We start from the raw sequence: 7,574 nt of genomic DNA, 5'->3' as shown, positions 1-7,574 counted from the left end.
AAATAATTAAATATTAAATAACATATATATATATAACTTAAATACATATTTAAACATTTGTAAAACAATAAAAATACGCAATTAAATTTGAAAATTAAAATATTAATCAAATTAAGTTTTTGCAAAGCAATTAAATAAATTTGTAAATATAAAATAAGCATTATGCGTAAATAATTAAAATAAGCATTTAAACATTCATAAAAAATGAAAAATGAAAAAGTAAATTAAGTGTTAGAAAAATAATTAAAATATTAAAATAAACGATCAAAATAAGTGTTATTAAAATAATTAATTACATGCTAAATAAGTAATATGCATAAAGAATTTAAATAAATATATAAACATTTGTGAAATAATAAAAATGAACAATTAAATTAGGATATGAAAATGTCAATTACATTAATTTTTTACAAAGCAATTAAAATAAATTTGTAAATATGAAATAAGCGATATGCGTAAAGAATTAAAATAAGTGTTTAAACATTAATTAAAAATGAAAAAGTTAATTTAGTGTTAGATAAATAATTAAAATAAGCAATTAAAATATTAAAATAAACGATCAAATTAGCAAATTAAGTATATGGAAAATAGTAATTTACGTTCATTTTGTTTATTCCGTTATCGGTTGGTTATTGCATCTAGTAGCAGTGTGTTAGTATATTTTTTTAATATTTTTGTTTATCGAACGTTATTTGCATAGGGTTCTAATATTTGAAATTTTGCAGGATGGAATATCATCTGGACGACGCTGTCAGACAAATCCCTAGTAAAGTTACCTCAAATTGTAACTTTACCAGCTTCGCTTTGGTATTAGATTTGCTGGACGACGATCACGCAGATATATTACGTCGATCATGCTTATGGCCATTGTATTCGTTGCGTGATGTACAGTGGTCTGGGCAGCTACTGGATGCCCTGTTATGTCGCTTGCTGAAGCCAGTTGACGGAGACGCCCTCCATTTTGATCTTGGGGGCAAGGTAGTCATGTTCTCTATATTTGAGTTTGCTCTCGTCACTGGACTGCGATGTACGGATGATGCAGAGGCGAGGGCCTGTGTTCCGAGGAACAGGAGGCTGTTGAACGAATATTTTCATGGATAGATGACGGTTACTCTAGCGCAGCTAGGAGATGCATTAAGGAGATGTGATCGGATGTCTGATAGGTTGAAGTTAGGATTGGTGTTTATCATCGAGAGCATACTCTGGTGTCATCACAAGAAGACATCGATTGACATTTTTCATTTGGAGGTTGTTGATGATATTGATGCCTTCAACAACTACCCATGGGGTTGGAGATGTTTTCTTGATACATTACGCGTGTTTAGAAAGGGGTTTTCAATGCCAAAGGGGGATAAGCCCGAGCGTAAGTACGATGCATATGGACTGTCGTTGGCGCTGCAGGTATATGTTTAAGTTAATGAATTCCCTACACTTTTTTTATTGAATTCTATACATAATAATTGTAATTGTTTCAGTTATGGGTGTACGAGACTGTCCCCATCTTGGCCAGTCAGTATGCGAGGAGAGGAGAGACACGCTATTCTCGGATGCATCACTGGCGAGCACAAGACAAGCCGCTTGCCAGACAGTTATCGGCTCTCCTCGACGATCCTGAGGTACGTATTATACAATTGCTATTTATGTTGTACGTTCTTTTACAATCTGAATACATAGTCATTAACTGTGACATATCAAAATGACAGCTTGAAGTTCTCACTGAATTGGCATCGTCGATTGAGGAGGAGAGTCAGTTTTATATTCGCGAATTGCCTCTTAGTACTGCGCATGACGATCAGATGCCTGAGTCCAGGATGGATCGAGATAGGGTATGTCACTGTGCAGGATTTGTTGAATATCGCTTCGATCTTGTAATTAAGTGCTTCACTTGTAATATTTATTTTTTCAGGAGGATCGTTCAGTACTACCTCCGTTGAGGATATCACCTCTACCGAGGAGAGCACGTCCAGCGAGGATGTCACCTCCGCTGAGAAGGTCACGTCCAGCTATGCCAGAGGTTCAGATGCCTGAGTCCAGCGTTGATCGAGATAGAGTATGTTACTTGAAAATAATTCTTCGATTGTCGTTTTATTTTATTTGTTAGGTTATTTATTTGTAATAGTTATTTTTTCAGGAGGGCCATCCAGTATCGCCTCCTGCACCTAGTCCCCGTGCTTCGACGATTGATTTGTTCGACCTCCTGATGGAGATGAGAGGAGACATGGCAGAGTTACGGGATAATGTCGTGACACTACGAGCTGAGTTCAGGGACATGGCACAGTTACAATATGATGTCGCGATGTTACGAGCTGGGTTAGAAGACCTCCATGCTGAGGTTGCAGCGATTCGGGGTGACATAGCAGGCCTGCGTGGGACGAGCGATTATCGAGATGGAGGAGGTAGCGGAGGGATAGGTCACTATCGGGGCAGAGGGGGTGACGGAGGGACTGGTGGCTATCGAGACGGAGGGACTGGCGGTTATCGGGACGGAGGGGGTGACGGAGGGGTCGGTGGTTATCAGGGGGGAGGGGGTCAAATGGGGTATGTTGACTCATCGTGGCCATCAGTTGCTGCATTTGATTCATTTTTAGATGACACGATTGGGATGGAGGAGCGAGAGAGGATACCTGTGGTGGAGGGGGTGCCCGTGCAGGATATACCTGAGGACGTGGAGGGGGTACCCGAGGAGGAGAGGGTACCGGAGATGGAGGTAGAGATAGAGGTAGAGGTGGAGGTGGTACCCGAGATGACGTCACCCGATGCAGAGGGGATACCCGAGGAGGTGGGAGTGCCTGTGCAGGGGATACCCAATGACGTCGAGGGGGCATCGGAGGTGGAGGTGGTACCCGTGTAGGGGATACCCGAGGATGCCGAGGGGCCACCAGAGGAGGATAGGGTACTGGAGCTGGAGGTGGTACCCGTGCACGGGATACCCGGGGATGTCGAGGGGGTGGTCCCGATAGCGGGCGAGGGGGTCGTCCCGATGGCTGGGGAGAATGAAAGGGGTTTATGGTACAAATGTGATGAGAGGTTCACCATTGGTCAACAATATAAGAATAGAGAACTTCAAGTGATGGTGATTAAAGAAAATGAAGGGAAAGACCATGGAAGAGGGGAAAAGCTAGGTTAGACTAGTGAACCGACTGGCGAACGACTCATCCACATTGACGAACTCTTGGATGGAGACGACGATGACATGATGGCAGCTGGGTCCTCTATCGAGCTATCCATTAATTCCGTTGTGGGTCTCATTGCCCTGAAAACGATGAAGTTGAAAGGGGTAATTGGGCCGAATGAGGTAATAGTTCTAATTGATTGCAGGGCTTCTCAAAATTTTATCATTGTGGAGTCGTCAAGCTACTGGGTCTTCCATTATCTAGTACTATGGGGGTACGGAGTGATTATGAGAATGGGCTTAAATGTAAAAGGGGAATGAGTCTGCAAAAAGGTACAATTGCAACTACAGAATGTAACCGTGAAGGAAGATTTTCTACCATTAGAATTGGGGAGTTTCAATGTCATTTTGGGTACACAGTGGCTGCGTAAGTTAGGAGAAATGCAAGTCAAGTGGCAGAACCTCACCATGACCTTTACAGTTTCTAGGATCACGCTAAGGGACGACCCTAGTTTTAGCAGGGCGTATGTGTCTATAAAGTCAATGATGAAGGCGATCAAGGCATAGGGAGAGAGGATGCTATTTGGATTGGGAAACATCGAGGTTCAGACTGAATGCCAGCGCCTGCAACCCCCGACAATGAATTCAAATGTTTTGAACGAGTTTGCTTCAATCTTGAAAATGCCTAACTATATATCTCTTCTAAGGAGACGTGATCATGCCATTAACCTTCAACCACGAAAGTCCCCTATTAGTGTATGACCATACCCAGGGGCGGAGCCAGGATTTACGTTCAGTGCGGGCATCATTTTTCAACGCCGAACTTCGAGGTTTTGGTCATCGATGTAATGATGATAAAAAAATAAAACAATATTACAACAACACCAAAAACGACATAATTTATATATTAAATTTGTTCCTTGCGAGTTTTCATATTTTGATATCGTCGTACAATAACTTCATTATCGAGCTTCAAAAATATATCTCTCTCTACATAAACAATAGTGCTATCATTCACCCACTGATCACCCATCCGATTGCGCAATCTATTCTTTACGATGCTCATTGCAGAAAAAACTCTCTCCACAGTAGCGGTAGCAATCGGTAAAATCAATGTAAAGTCAAAAGTCTGTAAACCAATGGATATACCTTATCTTTCTTTGTCAAAACTAACTTCTCCGCAAGATCACCAAGGCCATTCAACCCTTCAAACTCTTTGTTAGAGCGCATGTCAAAAATATAAGTCTCAAGTTGATCGCTAAGTACAATACAATCTACTGCAGAGAAATCTAATGGATAAAGCTCAGCAAGTCTAATCAAATTTTTCTTGTCAAAAGAAGAAAATGAATCTTGTGGGCATAAACAAGCTACACAAAGGAGTAACTCTGTATTTACCTCTGAGAAACGATCATTCAATTCTTGAAGTTGTAAGTCGATGACAGAGTAGAACAAATCTACTCGATAATGATGTAAATTTGTAATTTCTGGAGAATTACGCTGAGGGCGACCACGAATTGCAAGGCGTACAAACATATCATCCATGTTGGGTACATGAATATAATGTTTTTGACAAAAAGAGCATACATCTTCCAAAAAGGAGTCCCACCCTTCGTCTCTCATTATTTGGAGTCGTCGTTTGCACAATCTAACCAATTGCATTGCATTCACAATATCTTGATCTTTTCTTTGCAATGTCTTTGACAGTTCATTTGAAATCGCCAACACACTTCTCATCAACTGTAGATTAAATGCAAAATCAAATCTTTGTATCAACTCCAATAAATTTGTTGCATCAGATCTTTGATCACAAGAACAAGACTCATTTTCAATAATTATTGCGAGTACATCTACAACAGAAGAGAACATGGCAAGCAAGTTGACCAAAGAATTATAATGTGAACTCCATCGTGTATCACCAGAGCGCTGAAGGGTCGTTTCTTGATTAAGTTCCCGTCCACTTAAAATCTCACCTTTCTCCAATGCCTCAACAATAAAGTCTAATTGTTTTTCTCGAAGAAGATCACATCGTTTGGAAGATACTCCAACAGTATTTATCACGTTCCCAACCACACCAAAGAAGTTAGTAATAGTGATGTTCTTCTTTGCAACAGCCACAAGCGCAAGTTGGAGTTGATGAGCAAAACAGTGAATGTAAAAGGCACATGGACTCTCCTTCAAAATGAGTGTTTTCAGACCATTAAACTTACCTTGCATATTACTCGCTCCATCATAACCTTGTCCTCTCAATCTAGACATACTCAAGTTATATCTAGAAAATACCTTATCAATTGCAGTCTTAAGTGATAGAGCCGTGGTACTTGTAACATGTTCAATCCCTATGAAGCGTTCATTGACATGCCCACTATTGTCTACATAACGTAAGACAATAGACATTTGCTCCTTCATTGACACATCACAAGATTCATCAACTAGAATAGAAAATAGTGAGTCGCCAATATCTTTGATAATAACATTGATCGTTTCAATAGCACAAGCATTTACTATATCCTTTTGAACATCAGGTGATGTCAATTTGCAATTGTGAGGAGCATTTCCCAATGTGACGGCATTGATAGTTTCATTATGAGCAGCCAAAAATTGCAATTGCACTAAGAAGTTACCTGGATTGGAAGAATCCTCAGATTCATCATGACCTCGAAATGAGTGCCCTTGTCGCAAAAGAACTCGAACACAATCAATGGATGCATTAAGACGTGTGACATATGCACTTCTTGCTTGTTCTGACTGTTTGTAAAAAACGGATTGAATGTGTTGCTCTTGATTCATCAACACTTCACACTTAATGCGAGCTTGATTATGTGCACTACCATGAAGTCTAACATGAGTATGAAGCCTTTTTTTTTATCTTTCCAATATGTAAAACCTTCGCCAACAAAAGACTCACCTCCACCTTGCTTTCCAGAACTTGTTCTGAAAAGATAACAATACAAACAATAAGCAGCATCCTTCTCTACACTATACTCCAACCAACTACCGAACTCTTTAAACCACGAAGGATTGAATCGTCTAATTGTTACTCCAAATTGTCGTTTTGGAAAGTCATGATCTTGGGGCTGACAAGGACCCTTTAACATATATGCTCTTCGAACTTCATCTCGGATGTTAGCATTGTAATCCAAAATGGGTATCCTTAGACCAGGATCAGTTGGAAGTTTTGTGACATCAAACTCCACATTATTCGATACCCCCTCATCAACATCCACATTATTCGATGCCCCCTCACCAACACTATCTACGTTCCTTTTTCGTTGAAAGTATCTATTCATTTGATATCTGGATTTAAACATTTGATATCCAATTATTACTTGAAGTGAGTGAGAATAATTCATAATAACAAAAAGGATCATGACTTCACAATTTCAAAATTTCAATTCGCAAGTGCAATTCACATTTCATAATCCAATTCAAAATTTCACATTATCAATCCAATTTCACAATATCAATTGACTTTCCAATTCGCAATTTCACAATGCAATTTACATTTTACACTATTTCACAATCCAATTCACAATTTCAGTTGACCATCAGCATACTGCATACATATAAACATCTTTCAGTTGCACACTTGCACATATTGTACATTGCAAGTAATTAAAGCCACAAATTGTATTCATTGTTTCATTTCCCATAAGCTAGTGCTTCATTTTGATTTTACCAATACCAAACCAAGCAATCTACCATTCTATTTCTACCGATTCTACCCCCATCAAGATTAAAACAGAGCTATGAAGTATGAAATAATGAAAACCGGCCATAACCTCTCAAGTCTCAACCAGGGGCGGATAATACAAAATCATTTCTCAATTCTCACAATCAAAAATCAGCAGAAAGAAAGTAATGACAATTGACAAATATAGTCATATCATATAGATAGTAAAAATCCACATTAAACTTCAATCAACTGATCAAGGAACTGAAAATCCACATTAAACTCCAAACTTACTTCGCAGCACGGCAGCAGGTTGGGCTTCGCCAGTAGTCGCCTTTATCTTTTTATTGTACAGCTTCTTCGTTCTTTTGGGCTCCGGCAGCTTCGGGAAATCGGGCTTCTCCAGTTTCGGACTTCTTCTTCGCGGTCGCGGCAGTTGGCACTTGGCACTTGGCGGTGGACTGGACGGGAACTACAGTCTAGAAGCCGGCGTCTGGCGAGTTGGAGTGCAGGCTGTGGAGCAAGGTCGGCGATTTGGCGGCCGGTCGACACTCGACGGTAGAGATAGAGGCGAAGAAGGGAGAAGGGTTTGGTTTTTTTTGATTTTTGATTTGAATGAATACGGTTTGATTGGAAATTTGGAATGAAATCGGGTCTAGGTAGTGGCTACGGGTAATGGGCTGAGGCAAATGGGCTGGGGCTTGGGCAAAATTGCTTAATAGGGCTTTAACAAAAAAAAAAAAAATTTTGGGCCTAATGGAGCCCAAAAGTTCAGTGCGGGCTGGGCCTAAT

At 40.0% G+C, this 7,574-nt stretch overlaps 1 pseudogene; it reads right to left on the bottom strand.

Annotated features, from left to right (window-relative positions):
* Window positions 1–3,691: 3,691 nt before the first annotated feature.
* Window positions 3,692–6,399, bottom strand: LOC111405024 (annotated as a pseudogene).
* Between the last annotated feature and the right edge of the window lie 1,175 nt (window positions 6,400–7,574).

The sequence above is a fragment of the Olea europaea genome, chromosome 1 (genome assembly GCF_002742605.1).
Source record: "Olea europaea var. sylvestris chromosome 1, O_europaea_v1, whole genome shotgun sequence".
Lineage (NCBI taxonomy): Eukaryota > Viridiplantae > Streptophyta > Magnoliopsida > Lamiales > Oleaceae > Olea > Olea europaea.
The sequence above is the reverse complement of the archived record's forward strand: the minus strand, read 5'-3'. Positions and strand labels throughout refer to the sequence as shown.